Raw genomic sequence first — 17,947 nt, forward strand, 5'->3', positions numbered from 1 at the left:
TGGGAGCCTAAGGAGAAACCTGGGAAGTAAGGAGGAGCAAGACACATGCTTGATTAAGAGAAGTGCAAAATGTTTCACCAGCTTTACTGTTCCTATGCCTTTTTTATCTTGTATTTAATCAAGCTGTTACTAACATCAAGCTGTTTTGTCTTTTCTTGTGAGAAGTAGCATATTGTACCGTAGCTTTGAGAAATAGCCAAGGTCTATATGAGACAGAGCACTGCCTGGAACATTGCCTTCCATCAAGGAACTGCCAGCTGTTGTGCCCTACATCAAGACTAGACTAACCACTGGGGAGCAAGGGACTGAAGGAAGATGTTTTCTGGGAGGAGCAACCTAATCAGTCAGAGAGTTGAGGTTTTCTGGGTTACCTCTGATATGAGAAGGCACTAAGGTGACTATTAAGCACTGAGCAGCCTTTGATCTGTGAGTCAGTCATTCAGTATTCTTGGCCCAATGAGGGCACATCTGCTCCTCTTTGATCCACAGGGCAGACTCTGGTCTGATGATCTGCTTTTCCCAGGGGTGTGTGACTGTTTGCAATCTGTTAACTGGACACCAGATAGTTGCCTTAGCAAAGACTGGAAACTTTGTGAAGTGCCGGAAGTTTATTGACAAGAGATGTATTTGTCGATCTAATTTGCTATTGAGGATACCCAGACAACTATGGTGTGTGCAGCACATTAGGCATGATGTAAAGCAGGAAATTTGTGCTGTCGAATGACATGCAAAGTACAGATCAGTCTCTTTTCTCTTCTGGCTGGGGCACTATCACTCCCCCTTTCATATCTGTTCTTTCAATCCATTCAGTCCAGGACCTGCTGGCACCTGTCACCTCATTCCTGATACAACATTCAGATGGGTTGACCTGTTCTCTCTTGGCAGACACCCAAATGTCTGTGATCCCACTGTGCTGTGCTGCTTCCTCCATCTCTCCTGGTCTTGTTCACCTTTCCTCTCCCCATAACAGCCCCTTTTGTTTGTTCCTAGGGAAAATATAGCAGTTGTGCTAAATAAAACCCATCCAAATTTGTTCTGTTTTGTCCTACCCTTGTGTGAAGAGGGGACGAATTAAGGGTTGTTTATACCCTGAAATAAAACAGTATTTTTATTGCTTGTATTGCAATGACTCAATGTATTAGGACAAAATGCTATTTAGAGTAATGAAAGGAATGGATACTTCAGTGATAGCATTGATTTTGATCTAACACAGACTAATATCTAATGCTGGTACAATGCAAATCACAGCCAAATGAGATTTTCACTTGCTGCAACAGAAAAATTTCAAAAAGCAGTACTCAGAAAATGCATTAACATATGGTGATACGACTGTGATTCTGTCTGTACTCCACAGGGCTCATGGAGAGAGTCTTAAACTCTTCCCTCCCCCAGCTCTTTAAGCAGACATTTCTTGCTTAGAGAAGAGCAAGTAAATAAAGACCAGAGCTCCTGTTTAAAAATTTTGTGTTAAATGTCAGTTCTGACTCTACCTCCAGTTGGACAAGGCCGAAATTGGATCTATCTTTTACATTTAACCTGGAGAAGAGAAGTCTCCAGGGAGACCTTATTGTGGCCTTTCAGTATCAAAAGGGGACTTATAGGAAAGATGGAGACAGACTTTTTACCTCAAGGTCTGTACTAAGAGGACAAGGCACAACGGCTTTAAACTGAAAGAGGGTAGATTTAGTTTGGACACGAGGAAGAAATTTTTTAATGTGAGAGTGGTGAGACACTGGAACAGGTTGCCCAGAGAAGTTGTGGATGCACTGTCACTCAAAGTGTTCATGGTTAGGGTGGCTTTGAGCAACCTGATCTAGTGACAGATGTTCCTGTGCATGGCAAGAGGGTTGGACCAGACAATCTTTGAAGGTCCCTTCCAATCCAAACTATTTTATGATTTCTTTTCCTTTCCTCTGGATGCTGCTTGACAACGTGTTATTTAGCCAAACCTCACGAGCCTTCCATGGTTAACAAAATGTGCTTGCAAAACTAAATTAAAATCCTCCACAGGTCTGAATGAAAGACTGACTTAAAGGTTATTCCAGTTCACTGCCACATTTCTGTACGCAATTCATGTGCTGCTGAGATCCAAGGCAGCCAGGAAGGTATTCTGTAATTCATGGAAGGAATTAAAAAGACATCATGTTAACAGGAGAGCAGTAACTATACAACCAGTATAGTCCTGATTCGACTTCCAGTCTCATACTCCAGGTATAAATCATAGAATCATAGAATAGTTTGCATTGGAAGGGACTTATAAAGGTCATCTAGTCCAACCCTCTCTGCAATGGGCAGGGACGTCTTCAACCAGATCAGGTTGCTCAGAGTCCCATCCAACCTGACCTTGAATATTTCCAAGGATGGGGCATCTACCACCTCTCTGGGCAACCTGTTCCAGTGTTTCACCACCCTCATTGTAAAAAATTTCTTCCCTATGTCTAGTATAAATCTACACTCTTTTAGTTTAAAACTATTACTCCTTGTCCTATTGCAAGAGGCCCTACTAAAAAGTTTGCCCCCATCTTTCCTGTAAGCCCCCCTTAAGTACTAGAAGGCTTCTATAAGATCTCCCCAGAGTCTTCTCCAGGCTGAACAACCCCAACTCTCTCATCCTGTCCTCATATGGGAGGTGCTCCAGCCCTCTGATAATTTTTGTGGCCCTCCTCTGGACTGGCTCCAACAGGCCCCTGTCCTTCTTGTTCTGAGGACTCCAGAGCTGGATGCAGTACTCCAGGTGTGGTCATGAGAGCAGAGCAGAGGGGGAGAATCACCTCCCTCGACCTATTGGCCACTCTTATTTTGATGCAGCCCAGGATACAGCTGTCTTTCTGGGCTATGAGCGCACATTGCCAGCTCATGTTCAGTTTTTAATCCACTAGTACCCCCGAATCCTTCTCCTTAGGGCTGCTCTCAATCCCTTAATTCCCCAGCCTGTATTGGTACTGGGGATCACCCCAACCCAGGTGCAGGACCTTGCAATTGTTGAACTTCATGAGGTTCACATGGGCCCCCTTCTCAAGCTTGTCCAGGTCCCTCTGGATGGCAAATAAGGCTCAAAAATAAGACTCTGAAATGAGATTCCTCTTCTGATTAAGACTATACGTAGCAATGACACAGTTGGTGAAAGAGATTTTCAATTTTTGGATTCTCTAGTGAGAAGCTGACATCATTTTGAACACTAGTGTTTTATGGCCTCTGGATAAGCACGTGTGTTGGTGTTTTCTAGAGGACAGTGGGAGAAAGTGGATGGGATGAAATACTCAGTGAATTTTAGGTACATTCATCCAAGCCTCAGAAATTTCCTGGGGTTAAGGCTATTAATGTCGAATTTCAAATTTCTGTTGGACTCAAGTTCTGCTCAAATCTGTACAATCCCTATAATCATGTGTAACAGTCATTCAGTCTCTTAGTAACAGGGTCAAAGAAACACAAAAGAAAAAAAGCCCCAAAAGAAAGTAGGACAATAAAAGAAAACTATTCTGAGAGTCAAGAGAGTAGAGAAATTACAGAGATATTTCGTTCTTCCTGAAGCTCCAATCTCAGGCCTTCCTAAAGAAAACACAAATAAAAGAATGTACCTCCTTCATTTGTAGCAAAACCAGCCTGCATCCTGATCTACTGGGGTTTCCAACAGACTTCTCAGCTTTTGAAAAAGCCATTTCAAAAACACAAATGAACTTCTGTCACACAATATTGCAAGACAGATATTTTAAATTTCTAGGTCTCTCAGCCATTGTGTGCTTTTTAGGGGAAATCTCTCTTGTGCACGCTGGTAGTTCATTGCACAGCTGGAGTGCCTTTGGCAAATGAAAGGGTTATAATGACTCTGCTGGAGTTGTGCATTTCCTATGTTTCTGTAACCACTGGCACAAAGCAGCTCTTAGCACTCTCCTGCTGAGCAAGGCTTTGCAAACTGCCGAGGGACAGGGAGCTCCAGATAGACAGCTGAGAGTGAGGAACGCTGATGTGAGAGGAGGCACCAAGCTCCTGCAGCTGGGAGCTTCCTTTGGAGAAAGAGCAGTAAGGGTCTAATTGCAGGTCCTTTACTTCTGCACATGGACCCTGCTGAGAGTAAACTCACGGCTGCCCTTGTCGCTGAAGGTTCATATGGGGTATGGCCATGGTGTGAGAACCACGTGGCTGAGGGCACGCTCCATAGTCTGGGGCTACCAACTGCATCTGCTGCCAGGTGTGGGTTCCCCTTGCGCAGACCTGTTGTATGCGCTGCATTAAAGGCCTCTTCTTCACCATGCTTAGAGCATGGTGCAATGAACATAGATACATCATCATGAAAGTGTGACAATAACATACCAACCTTTCAAACATCGGGCCTAAGTTAATGATGGAGTAAGATATAAGTAACTTCCTCTTGGTGAGAAGGTGAGGTAAGCATGCATAACAGTCTGTCATTCTTAAAGGAGCTGAGCAAATGAAATAGCATAAGGGATGAACCTCTGGCTGGTAGATACTGTCTTCAAAAGAGCCCTGTTGATTTACGTTAGCAAGAGATCTCATGCAAGGTGTGTTGCTAAGAGTACTGCGGGAAGAAGAAAATTAGATTTCAAGTGAGAGCAGTTTTCCGTGCTTTTAATTTAAACAATCAATTGCATATGCTTTCACTAATCCTATTTTTTTCTGGTTCTTAATTTTGGCTAGATCAAAATTCCTTGTGGCTCATCAGCATAATAGCCTCAAATAAAGCTGGGGAAAAAGTCTACAGTCATAATAGAAAGACAGGGAATAAAATGATAACAGAATCATTAAGGCCCATGCCAGACAATCAGAACCTATTTCCATTGAATATCAATTCACATTGGGACTGGAAACTTGCCAAAATGCCCTGTTCTTTCCCATTAAAGCATGTACAAGTTCCTGCACTGTCAGATTTGCTGCTTTTGCTGTGCAGCTGAGCTGAAAGTGAGTCTTTATCACAGTTTAAAAAAGAGAGATCCAATAGGAAAATTGGCTCCTTTCAGGTGCTATCTGTCATGTACGTTTATTTGTTTGCCTTCCCAAATCTGTCGGCATCAGTTTTAAATATTGCCTGGATTAGAAAAAAAAATATATATCTATAGATTTTTTTTTTCTGTTTGATAAAGGGGGATAAAACAAGATTTCCCCCCCAAAAAAGGTATTTTGAGTGTACTAAGGGCAAAATGATAAGGAAATCACCTTGTCTACTAATAAGCTGACAAAACAATTCAGTTCATGGCATGGTTTCAAGGTTTCTAGCAAAAACAAATGTGGTAGTAATTTGTAATTCTGCACCTGCCAGATGCTATCATGAAATATGTACTTTGTTTAATTGAGAAAGGATGTTGCATTGTTTGAAAAAGTAGCTTGATTTTGTTGGAAGATGGTCTGTGTTTTGGAAATGGAGAAGAAGAACCTGTTTTTTATCACAAATGACCAGATCCTTAAGTTCCTCACCTCAGCAAAAGATCTAACATCTTCTGGCATAAGACAGAAGAAACTCCCTTGAAATCTTTTCAGGGATTGCTCAGATTTTTTACCTCTCAGTGGTGCCAAAACTGAAAAGAAAATTAAAATAAAATTCATATCTTCTATGGTGATAGCCTCCAGGTATTAGCCACTGCCATTATGATAATCAAGAGCACAACAGACAAAAAGTATCTTGAATGCGCTTTCTTTAATTTCAGCAAGGAGGGTTAAAAGAGCCTGTCTCCAAAGCTGAAAGTCACCATTGCTAGGTAGTCCTTGGGGTATAGTCTGAATGTTGCTTGCTTGTTGACATCAGGGGAGTTTTGAATTGTGGTAAAAAGTGGCTGTCTTTCATCAGCTGTTCTGAGTCTTCCTTGCTGAGGTGCTGGCTCAGCCTTTTCTTGCTGCCTAGTACCCAGATTTCTGTAATGGGCCTCTGATCCCTCTCTTTGCCTTTCCCCTGGGCTGCACTGCACAGTTTCCATGATGGAAATCACCCTTCACAGACTACACGCGTTTGTGCACACATTTGATATAAGATGGCTACACATGGCTTGTTTGCCACTGAATGTTACTTCCTTCTCCAGCTGCACAAGCCTGCAGGTAGCAGATACCTAAGAACAAAATGCTTTCCAGCCAGGTAGCCACATCAGCAGCTGCAAACAAAAACATTCGCTCAATGGATCTCCCTAGTGCAGATAGACCTCTCATGGCTTTCAGCCACTTTGCACAAATGGGGAGAGAGCTGTGGGCTCTTAAAAACATGGTTTGGGTTCTGTGGTCTGCAGGGCCAGGGCAACACTTGGTGGGTGAGAGAGGGACGGCTCCTCTGACCCAGCAGGGTTGTATTATATGGGGCTGGTGTGCTATACTGCAGACTGTGGCCGTGAGGAGTGAAATCCCCCTCTGTAAACCAGTGCCTGACTACCTTTCTGGGTTTTGTTGCTCTTGTTTTTCTCTCTGTGCCAACTGTCTGACCTGACAAGCAGGCTTCCCTTTGACATGCAGATCTGCTTGCTGAATAACACAACTCCATCCTTTGCTGGCTGCCTGCCTGCTTGCCTTCCCCCACGTCTTTTCCTATGAAAGATATATTTTTCTCTTCTTTTGTGCCCAGAGCTGCGTGCATATTCTTTGATTGCCAAAACTTTCCAGCATTCAATGGTTTGATCAGTTTCCAGATGTTTATTTGCATGCATATGTACATCCCAGCACTCCTCCCCCCACTTTTGTAAAAACATATAAATATTTGAAACAGAAAACTCTGAATGTAATTTCTCTACTTTTGTTATTTTTAAGAAGTACTTCAAATATTGCAGTGTGGGTGAAAAAACAAAACCCAGCAGAACTCACACTAAGAGGTAGCCTTATAACTTGTGCATTAATAGAAAAGGACTGTACTACTTCTAACTTCAAAAGGAGTTTAGTGTTACGTTCCTCCAGCATATGGAGGGTTTGTTTGATACCAACTTGATTAGATTTCTCTGGGGATCTGTTCCACATCCTGCCCATTTGTTTCCTTAGACAGATATTGTACATGATTCCCCTTCCTCACCCCTGGAAATGGCTCATTGCCCTCTGTCTGAACTGCTTTACAAGGACAGTTGTAGGGAGCGCCGTGGTAACGATGACAGAGCCTGTGGTGCATGCTAAGCAGTGGAAGGTTACTATAGGGGAAAATGCAGTCTGCAGACACTGCCTCCAAGTCTGACATCGGAGGCAGCTTTTCCCCTTATTTCTCAGCACTTTCAAATATGCTGTTAGGCATATCTTTTGCATGAAGTGCTGGGTTTGAAAGCTGAGACAGGTGCAAGGAAGGATGAGATACATGGGCAATTTAGGAGCTATGGTACACGTGGGTACAAAAAGAAACAGTCCAGCAAAAGAGCTGGCTTTCTATTCTGGGGTTTTGTTGCTTTTTTGTGTCTCCTTCATTCTGAGATAGTACTCGATGTATTTCTTCTTTGTTCATAACACTGGCAAATTTCTTCTGGGCTTTCATAGAAATCAAAATCAGAAACAGGAAGAAATTATGGGACTGTCAAGGCTGGGAGCCCTAAAAGAAATGTAAACAAAAAAGGAATGACTTATTTTTAACAGGGTGGGAAATTGTTCCTGAAGTTACTGCATGAAATATTCCTGCAAGTGTTATACAGAACTTTTGGTGTCTCCCAGCCTTAAAAGCAGTAGAAGAAGTAGGAGAAAAATCCACCTTCCAGCACAGAGTCGTCTGTATACCTTGCTGATTTGAAGGCACGGATTCATAGAGAAGGGTAAGCACAGCAGAGCTGTAGCATGACCTGCACAGCATGTGTGCTTTCTAGCTGGTCTTGTTGCACAAGCACATCACCCTCTCTTTCCCCTTGACCTCACTGGGGCTGCCCCCAGCCCCTGTCTGTGCCTGAATGGTGCACAATTGTCTCCCTTTTCTGTAGCTGGTGTGTTTTTGGTTTTTTTTTTTTTTCCCTTTTCCAGGATTGTTGGGGAGTTTCCTTTAATGGAAGAAGGTGGGTGTCTCTGAAATAGTTTTATTTTACTTATGTGGTGTGAGTCACATGAAGCCTTCTAACTCTGTTCTTTTCTTTGCTGGCCTTTTTACCAGTCCTCAGTCTGCTTAAAGTGCTATACTGCAAGTAAGATCCTGCATGGGTCTGTGAGATACAAGAAACCACCTGTGAAAATTGTCTTTGGGTAAAGAGGAGAGGGATGGGATGACTTCTGCAGGTTCTTAATGTGTTATGGCTCTTGCTTTCAGCTAAAGAGCTATAGTTGTTCAAGCCTCAGTTTAGGCTTATTCCTTCACCATACACTTGATCAAGGAGGAGTTGTCTACACTTTTGTGTGGTTTTACCATGTGATTTTTCTCGTATGAATTGCTGTCTGTCTCATGACACATGGCATCCTCCTGATGCCTCATGTGACATACTTGATACAAAGATAATGCATGCTGGATGGAGGATGAGGATGTGCAGAACAGAGTCACGACCAAATCCACCCTGACTGGGTTTGGAACATGATTTCAGACTATCCATGTCTACAGTGCAGAAATACATGTCAGCATATCTTCAGCTTTTCAGTTTTATTGACTCTGCTTGCTTGGATCTTGCCTGAGTACAGATACCACGGCTCATATGTCTAATCAGGCTGGATTGATGGGCCGAGATCAATTGTATGACGTTCAACAAGGGTCAGTGCAGGGTCCTGCACTGAGGTCACAACAACCCCACGTAACGCTACAGGTTTGGGGGAAGATGGCTGGAAAGCTGCCCGGCAGAAAAGGGCCTGGGGGTGTTGGTCAACAGCCGGCTGAACATGAGCCAGCAGTGTGCCCAGGTGGCCAAAAAGGCCAATAGCATCCTGGCTTGTATCAGAAACAGTGTGGCCAGCAGGACTAGGGAAGTGATTTCCCCCTGTACTCGCACTGGTGAGGCCACACCTCGAATAATGTTTTCAGTTTTGGGCCCCTCACCACAAGAAAGACACTGAGGTGCTGCAGCATGTCCAAAGAAGGGCAATGGAGCTGGTGAAGGGTCTACAGAGCAAGTGTTATGAGAAACAACCTGAGGGTTGTTTAGCCTGAAGAAAGGGAGGCTGAGGGGAGACCTTATTGCTCTCTACAACTACCTGAAAGGAGGTTAGAGCGAGGTGGGTGTCAGTCTCTTCCCCCAAGTAACAAGCAAGAGGACAAGAAGAAATGGCCTCAAGTTGTATCAGGGGAGGTTTAGATTGGGTGTTAGGAAAAATGTGTTCACTGAAAGTGTTGTCAAGTGTTGGAACAGGCTGCCCAGGGATGTGGTGGAGCCACCATGTCCACTGGTGTTTAGAAGATGAGTAGATGTGGTGCTTAGGGATGTTGTTTAGTGGTGGACTTGTCAGTACTAGGTTAACAGCTGGACTTGATGATCTTAAAAGTCTTTTCCAACCTAAATGATTCTGTAATTCTATTATTAGAGCTCAGTGCTGACAGGTCATTTTTATGGTCAAAGGAGAGAGTTCAGCAACATCTGGGGATGATTTGGCCCATGTGTCTGGATAATTTTTTAATGTGCTTCTTTTCCTTTGTCCATGAAAGACGGTCATGCTTCTTCTAATGCAGCCCCCTCTGGTAGGTACCTAAAGCTACGTATGATGAAACCACGTCTAAGAGCTCTGGTTTTAAATCTATATTGTGTAAGCTGAGTGATCTCCCTTCCTTCCGCTCTATTTCACATTGCTGAATTCAGCAGGGTTTGACACAGATGCAGGGGCCAACACGAACAGAACAAGTTGCAGGGTCACCACACAAATTATTCTTGATGTAGGGAGGAAAAAGATATTAAGAGGGAGGATGCAAGAGGATGGAAAAACGTGGTTTTAGTGTAATGTAGCTAATTATTTTAGAACATAATTGAACCACTAATTGGACCTGGGTGTTAACTGAGAGAGGGACATTCTTTAGTAATAGAAAGTAATTAACCACTACCATTTCTCTTTTTGCTGCCATGCTTTCAAGTCTAGCTCAATTATCTATTATTCCACAGTCTATTACTAAGTTCAGCCTCTGCAACACAGTGCAAATTTCTGTCAGTTTTCTTTTGTCTTAGTGTGGCTCCATAGCAAAGCCCATGAGGAATTCAGTAATTCTGGCTGCTGTGCTTGGGTAGATGGTCTGCAAGAGAGTGTAAAACCACATTGAATAACAGGAATAAAACAAAATGCTGAATATCTTCCAGTCAAGTGAGCACTATCCATATTTGTGCACTGAATGAGACAGGACCCATGGAAAAAAGAGACAATGGCGTTGTGTAATTAAATGCTCTTCCATAACGTATGTGCTCAAGCGAGTGGGAATGTGACGTCTTCCTGGACATTCTGAATAAGCATATTTCTTAATTTATGTTCTTTTCTCCCTGCCACATGCAGTAAAATGCTTTGACTGAAGTTGACCCTCAGCATGGAAAATTTCAGCCCAAGCAGTTATTCTGAAAACAAGCTGAAAATATTGCTGTACAGGGAATTATAAGGCCTCTTTAACAACAGGAAATACATCTGGGAACTTCAAATAGGTTACTTTGTCCACATCTAAATCCACTGTGAAGGTGAATAGATGTCCGTAACTCCTTGTGTTTGCCTGGATGCTAGATTAGGGCTTAGGATGGGAAGCCCCAATATTTGCTTGCCCCCAGACAAGCAGCCATGTCACATTTTCTCCCTTTTTCAGACTGAAGAAGTGTGTAATAGCAGAAGGCAAATGTTCAGGCTGTAAACAGAACTGCTGAATCTTTCGGCCAATATGTTATCTGTGAGCTACAAGTTAGGAAATGCCAGTGTGACAATTTTAGTTGTCACAGAATCCTGGGCTGCCTGTCAACCTGCTGGCCTGGAGTAGCCTCTGAGCAGAAAGAAAACAGCAAGTGAGAGATTGCAGATTAACAGAGGAGATGCTGGTGAGTGAAAGTGGAGAATCCTGAGGTATGTGCTGTTCAGAGTGGTGATGTGATTTGGGCTCAGTCCTCCTGCTTCACTGGAATTTCACCTAACTTATACTCTAGCATTAATCAAAGCCCAAATGCTAATAATGAGCATCCCTTCTAGTATCTTCAGAGATTTTAAAACTCAGCTGTTTCAAAGTATGAGCAACTCACCAGCTTAGAGTGGAAAATCCAAGTACCATGTCTATACTGTGCTCCAAGATGAACTGATCCCAAAGTTTCCTTCATGATCCATGGAACTGCCCTTGACAGGGAGTAGCTGAGGGTGGCTTCTTATAACCAGGCCTCCTGGAAATGTGGTGAGCTCTCCTTCAGTGAGGAAAGGCATTGTCGGTACAGCTGACTTTCTTAGCAACACTTGTGGGGGTGTTTTATTATTCAGTTTATTCAGACCAGGATTAACGTTCTAAAAACTGTTGTTCTAAACAATAATGAGTTCAAGCTAGACAATGTGCAAAAGCCAGAATTCAAATCTTCAAAGATAAAACCCACAAAGAGTATTCAAATGAGTACTCATACTGCATTTATCCTCAAGATGCCTAACGAAAACAAAGCTAGAAGATTAATAGGTAAGTTTGCTATTAGCTTTGCATTTCATTCTATTTACTTGTATATTAATTGCTTTTGTCTGATATGAATTATTCTGAAGGAGGAAAATTATTTTTTTGATGTGCAAGGTGTGATTGATATGTAAATACAGCTAATATGCAGAAAACGCAGAAAGAAAGACAAAGTGAAGAACTTCATGTGATGGGAGATTTAGTTAGAATTCAAGTTGCCATAAGGATGTGAGCTTTCTTTTCTCCTGCAGGAATGGGAGATGAAGATAATAAAGCTATTGTTATACGTGCTGAATGCATTTAATATTTTTAATTAAGATGAACAGGCAGGTGTTCGAAAATTCCTAATGGTGCTGCATATTGCTCCTTGTCATTTTCCTATCAAAATAACTCTGTTTAGTATGAGAGAATCACTGCAGATTTATTTGCTTTGCTGACTTCCTTTGCTCCTTTGGGTTCCCCTGAGCTCATTTTCTTCATGTCATTTTGAGACATTAAACAGTGTTCAATCAACGCGTGATAATGCCCAAGGCTTCATTAGTGTTGCTTGGCTCTCCTAATGGTTGCCCTTTTGTAATGAAGCAGCTCAAATTATATCACCTCTTCAAAATGTGCAAGGGATCTAGGCCACTCCTGTGCTTCCAGGCTTCCCACAGTGCTGTCAACCAGGGAGCGTGGTCTCGTAACTGTGTACTGGTGATATCTTTGCATTCTCCTTGTTTGCTTTTGGGGTTGCCGACAGGCCAAATGAAATGTAGGTGGCAGAAAGCGAAAATGAGTGTGTGCTAATCTAAACTGCCAAGATACAGACCAATTTGCTTTTCTTAGGAAGTAACTCTTCCCTATTTAACAAAGAAAAAAAGGGGAAAAGGAGGCCGTATCCTCTTTTTTCTCAGGTAAGATACAACTCAGAGTTGAGTTTTTCCTACCAGTTTTTTTTAGGCTAGATATTACAGAGTATGGAGGGGGGTGTAGCTCTTGCGCTCCCTTTTAAATTCACCCTACTCAAATGGAGTATAACACAAGTATCAGTTACCATGCACAGAGTGAAGAGTATTGCATGGTGTCCTGAAGGTACTCCTCCCTTCTCAAGCTACCCTGCAGTAAAGTATGAGAAGGGGCAAGGCAAGACCTTTTCCCTGTGTTTAGCAGCTGCATGTTGACTGAAATCTGTGGCAGTGCAAGAGGAAATGAAGCTGAGTCAAGCACAAATTTGCTTATCTGCAGGTTTTTCTGGTACCTGGGTGGAAGACTGTCCAAAGAATTGGGAAGAATGAAAAAAGACTGGAAGGCCTTGGGAAGAAGGTGGTGGGCAGAAGATTGAGACTGAAAATTCCCTGCTGTTAAGGAAAAGGAATTTTGATACACACCACTTTTGGTACAACAGCGTTTGGAAGCTCTATAGATGTGTGAAAGTTCCTGGTCAGGCACCCTGTATGAATCTGGATTTTCTATTTTTGAAGTACATTCATGGTACATTCCAAGCATGAGAATGCATCTTGCATACTTTCAGGTGTATTTTAAAGGTTTTTGATGAATTGTCCTTTCAGGGCTTTTTGGGACCCAGCTGCATGGAAATCAATATGCTCAGCAAGACCATGCTGGGGAAGAGAGGAAGCATTTGTGTGGATTTCACACTTGATGTAAGTCAAGTGTGATCTTGTTTCCTCAGAAAGCTTCCTGATCCCTCTTCCGCGATATCATGCCTAGCAGAAATGTCGCCCTGCTCACTTGATGATTCTACCACTAACGAGCAGTTGTCATTGATGGCTCCTATTTATTTAGTAGATTTTGTTTTGTGTTATTTTGACAGTTCATCACTGTCTTGGTGGATTATATAGGAATCTGGATATGGGTTTTCTCTGTTTCTGAGGACAGAAACATTATTGCAAGTGTTTTGTTTCTCAGGTTGAGTTGAGAACTTTTTCTACCAATGTGACTTACCAGTTTCTCACCTGCAACAACTTTTGAAATATATGTTTTGGTGAAAAACCAAAATAATTACTTTTAATATAGGCCAAAGCTTCTATATGCAACAAAAACCTTTGCTAGTAGTACAAGAAACAGGCTCTGGTGTACCGTGGCTCCCTGTGAAGTTGTTTATTGTTTACATGCATACCTAGGACACATTTAATTTACTTCCTTTGATGTTCAAGTGAAAGGAGCTGAAGATGTGACGTGCAGGTCTGCATGGACTTTCTGGATGGACTCATTGGATGGTCATGAGAGAAAGGAGAAATCTGTCAGGCCTAGGGGACTTCAGCTCCACACAGGGAAAAAGTCACCTCTGCTCTTATGAAGACTTTCACAGCCATCACAGAGCACTGTCAGAAATGTGCCCTGTTGCACCCTGTGCACCCATGTGGTCTATTTATCAATCAGTCAAGTCTCTGGAGTGACTTAGATCACATTGCAGCTGTCATTTTATGCTGCTCAGATGTATGAGATCATGACTGATATCTGCAGAACATAAGAAAATTTTCTTGGTATTCCATGACACAAACAACAGCTTAGCTTTTGATCACTTGGAGGAAAATGAGGAGGAAGAAAGGAGGGAGCAAGGAGAGAATGTGAATAATTAAAGACATTTGACTGATGCCTTCCTGTAGTTCCAAACTGCTAAGTCTGATATAGCTGTTTAATTTCAAAGGCAACTGAACTAAGCTTCCTATTTGCAGAGCAGAGCTGGGAACCAACAAGACAACAGCATGCAAGAGTGAAATGACTGATTTTCTCCCAGGTCAGCCCTTAGCACTCTCAGAGTTAAACATTTTCTGTAGGTTATGCTTCTAAATAATTTACAGCCTCCATTCACTAGTAATCCTGAAACAGAAGAAATGGAAGCCCTTTCATTACACTAAACATTTTAGACTCAGGACCCTTGGTGGGGAAAAGAAGGGTTTATTTCCGCAGGAAGCCAGAAGCTGCATAAGATAGCTGTGCCTAGGTGAAGACAGAGCACGTAACACTTTGGACTGATTTCACATCTACACTCAGAGTCTTGGGTCAGAATTTACTTCCTCTCCAATAATGGGACTAAGCATGGCAAAGAAGGGAACAATACTTTAAGAGATCTTTTGTCCTTTACCTGGAGTCCAGACCCTGTGGTTCAACTCCTCATCTGGACTATTCCATTCTGGTCTTCAGTGGTCCCATTACTTGGAACAGAGAAATTACATGATGGATGTGAATGGATGCATGTGACTGAATGAAGGTAAAAGAAAAAAAAAAAGCTAAAAAAAAGCCCTAGAAATAGATGTCAGTCTTATTCCCTCTGCACTTCTCCCAGGCTGTAACTTGTAATTCAAAATGGGGAAGCATCTGCCCAAAAGAACTGCTTCGAGGTAGTCCAACAACTGCCTGGTTTCAGAGACTGCAAATGTCCCTGTTTTCACTTCTCCTTGGAGAACAGAGCAGTAAATTAAATGGCCAGAAAATTCTTTCACTGTGCTGGTAAGCTAAACAAATTTGTCCGGTGACACTCAACGGATAATCCTGTTTACCTTTACAGTTGACTTGCAAAATTGATTATATACTCTTGGCTTTAGCTCTTGGGTTTGTTTGTGCTCCCTGAAGAACTTGTGAGCCTCTGCACAAGCTGCCATGATTTGGCACTGATATGACTAGTACAAAGAATGCATCAGCCATCTTCTCCAAGTTTAAGAATCCTCTTCTAGATCCTCTTAAACTTGGAGAATCCAGAAAGGGGTGATTCTCTTCTGATAATAAATGTGAGAATGCAGGGGATGGTCTTAACTTCCTTCTTGTATTGGTGATCGGTGTAGGGAGCAGGAGGCCTATTAGATCCAAGGTAGCTCCAGCCTGAGAGCATGGCTGATGGCACAGGTTCAGGGCCGTGGCATTTCCTAATGGAGAGGTTTAACATTCCTTGAACAGGAACATCAGTTCCCAAGCAGATGACTAGCTCAGAAATCACCACCTTTTTCTTCAGCCCAGCCCTTTGTTTTGCCTCATTGAACAAACCTTCCCTCAGGCTTGGACACTAAAGGAAATACTTTGCTGCAGCTAATGTTCTGCTTACTTATTCAGCTATCACATGGACTTCAGGCTAAGCTTATGTACACAGAGGTCAGACATTTAGCCTTTCACTCATAAAATGTGCCTCTTGCATGGAATAAAGTGGCTGGGTGACAAACATGGAGGAGGGGACACTATTCTGTAAACACAGTGTAACAGAAATATGATGATAGCTGCAAAATACAGTTATCTTCTTGTATATCAAAAAGGGAAGATAATTTAGGGAATCAGTTTTGCCCCTCAGTTCTATGTCTTCTCCCTTTACCCTGAGAACTCTGCATCAAGCTGTGATGCAACCTGTATTTTTAAAATTAAATCCCTAGCTATATGAGTCAAGACAGCTATGTCCTGATTCAATGTATGTCACCCGAAGAATGTCACATTGCATTCTCCTCCCTGAAATAGTTAGAGTTATAAAGAAGTTCTGATGTGTTTTCACATGAAAGAAGCCAATCCTAATGACTGGTGAAGGATTCAGCCATCAGGCTGCAAAACTCTTAAAAGCCTTTTTAAAGGGCTCTTCAGAAAAAGACTATGGGGAAAATGACACACGTGGGTCTTCCTTGGCTCATGGTGTTTGAGTCTTAGCAACTGGTATTTTCCCTCTGCGTTATTTAGATAAGCTTTCATGACAAATCTTTCCTTATGAGTCTTCCTTTACGTGGAGGGGGATGTTGTATATTAATTGGAATAGAAATGCTTCTTATCTCACTATGATACAAAGCCCCAGCATATAGTATGTGGTGCATTGCATTTGCAAAACATTGTAACTAAAAGGTTTTTAACAGCAGTGTTTTTCAGATGTTTTAAAAGACTGTTCTCCTATTATATTCCATATTCAGTACTACTAGAAGATGACACATTGTGAAGATCCCGTGGGCTGAGTGTACCGCACTCAACAGGTTCTCTTTGTTCCACCACTGCATTTCTTTCTCCTACAAGCTTCCTACAAGAGGGGGGATTTCCCTTACAGGCTTTCCTTTCACTCTTCTGACTGGTCGGCAGCCAGCCACGTTGATGGTAGAGGCCACTGGCTCTGTGTAGTAGTTTTGGCTGGGACGAAGTTAGTTTTCTTCATGGCAGCTCATATGGTGCTGTGTTTTGGATTTGTGATTAAAACAGTGTTGATAACAGAGGGATGATTTAGCTATTGTTGAGCAGTACTTGCACAGTGTCAAGGACTTTTCTGTTTCACACACTGTCCTGCCAGCAAGTAGGTTGAGACTGCATGAGAAGCTGGGAAGGGACACAGCTGGGACAGCTGACCCCCAACTGACCAAAGGGATGTCCCATGCCATATGACATCATGTACAGCAATAAAAGCTGGAGGAGCTTCGGAAAGGTCTAATCACATTTATCAAGAACTGAAAGCATATATGGTGGGCTTCTAAACCAAGAGGTCAAACACATGAGAGTCACTTGTTAGAGCCCGTAGGTGCTATTATTCCATCAAAACAAAGTGTATTTTGAATACTTACTAAGGCCCTTAGAAGTAAACTTAATACTTAAAGGGTTTGGAGGTAATTCAGTAAAGGAACTTCATTGCCCTCAACAATATATTAGATTTAACTACTTGATTTCTTTCTTTTGCTATCTTCCCACATGCAGTTTCTTTTCTATCACAACAAATGGGTGATTGGACAATGAAGGCATGTAGACATGCCTCTGAATGTCATAACTAGGAAGGAATAAACTATAGGAGCTTTTTTGTTTGCCCACAGTGTTCAAAATTTACTGGTTTTGATTTGGAAGGCTAAGATGATTTTTTAAAGCTTTTATTTTTACTTGTAAGGGTCACGGAAGCAAACGAACACCTACAGCTAACCCCTATAGTGTATGAGGACAGCTGGCTTGAATGGATGACCTCCTTGGGACATGGAAACGTTGCTGCCTCTTGCACTTTTACTACAGGTTTTCAGGAAGGAGGATTTCTGTCAGATATTACAGGAAAGAAAGGGGCACTCTTTATTTTAGTAAATCCATTTTTTTCCTTCGCAAATAGTCATCTGCAGCATGTTCATTTGTAAAAATTATGCGTGCTGAGGTGAAGGTTATTGGCTTGGGTTTGTAATGTGAATATGGAAACTTAGTTGAAATGAATACATGTAGTACATGTAGCCCTAGGCTCCATCAATTTGGATGCCGATCTCTCCAGATTCTTTCTGTAGATAGTGGAGGGAGAGGATTTCCCTCCAGCGCTCTCTAATTCAGAGTATCTGAAATGGGCACTGAAACTAACCTATGCAGAAGCCTCGAAAAAAACACAGCACTGGAGGTTAGGTGATGTCACTGGTTATTCTGATGTTCTGCAAAATGCCCCCTGGACTACGTGAGGTAAAGGGAAACAGCTTGCAAACTTCAAGAAAAGGATAAAATTAATTTGCTTAGTAAGTAAAATGGGGGAATTTTCCAACCAGTCAGTGTTTGATGGTGCTA

This window comes from Pterocles gutturalis, unplaced genomic scaffold, assembly GCF_000699245.1.
Source record: "Pterocles gutturalis isolate BGI_N339 unplaced genomic scaffold, ASM69924v1 scaffold17953, whole genome shotgun sequence".
Taxonomy (NCBI): domain Eukaryota; kingdom Metazoa; phylum Chordata; class Aves; order Pterocliformes; family Pteroclidae; genus Pterocles; species Pterocles gutturalis.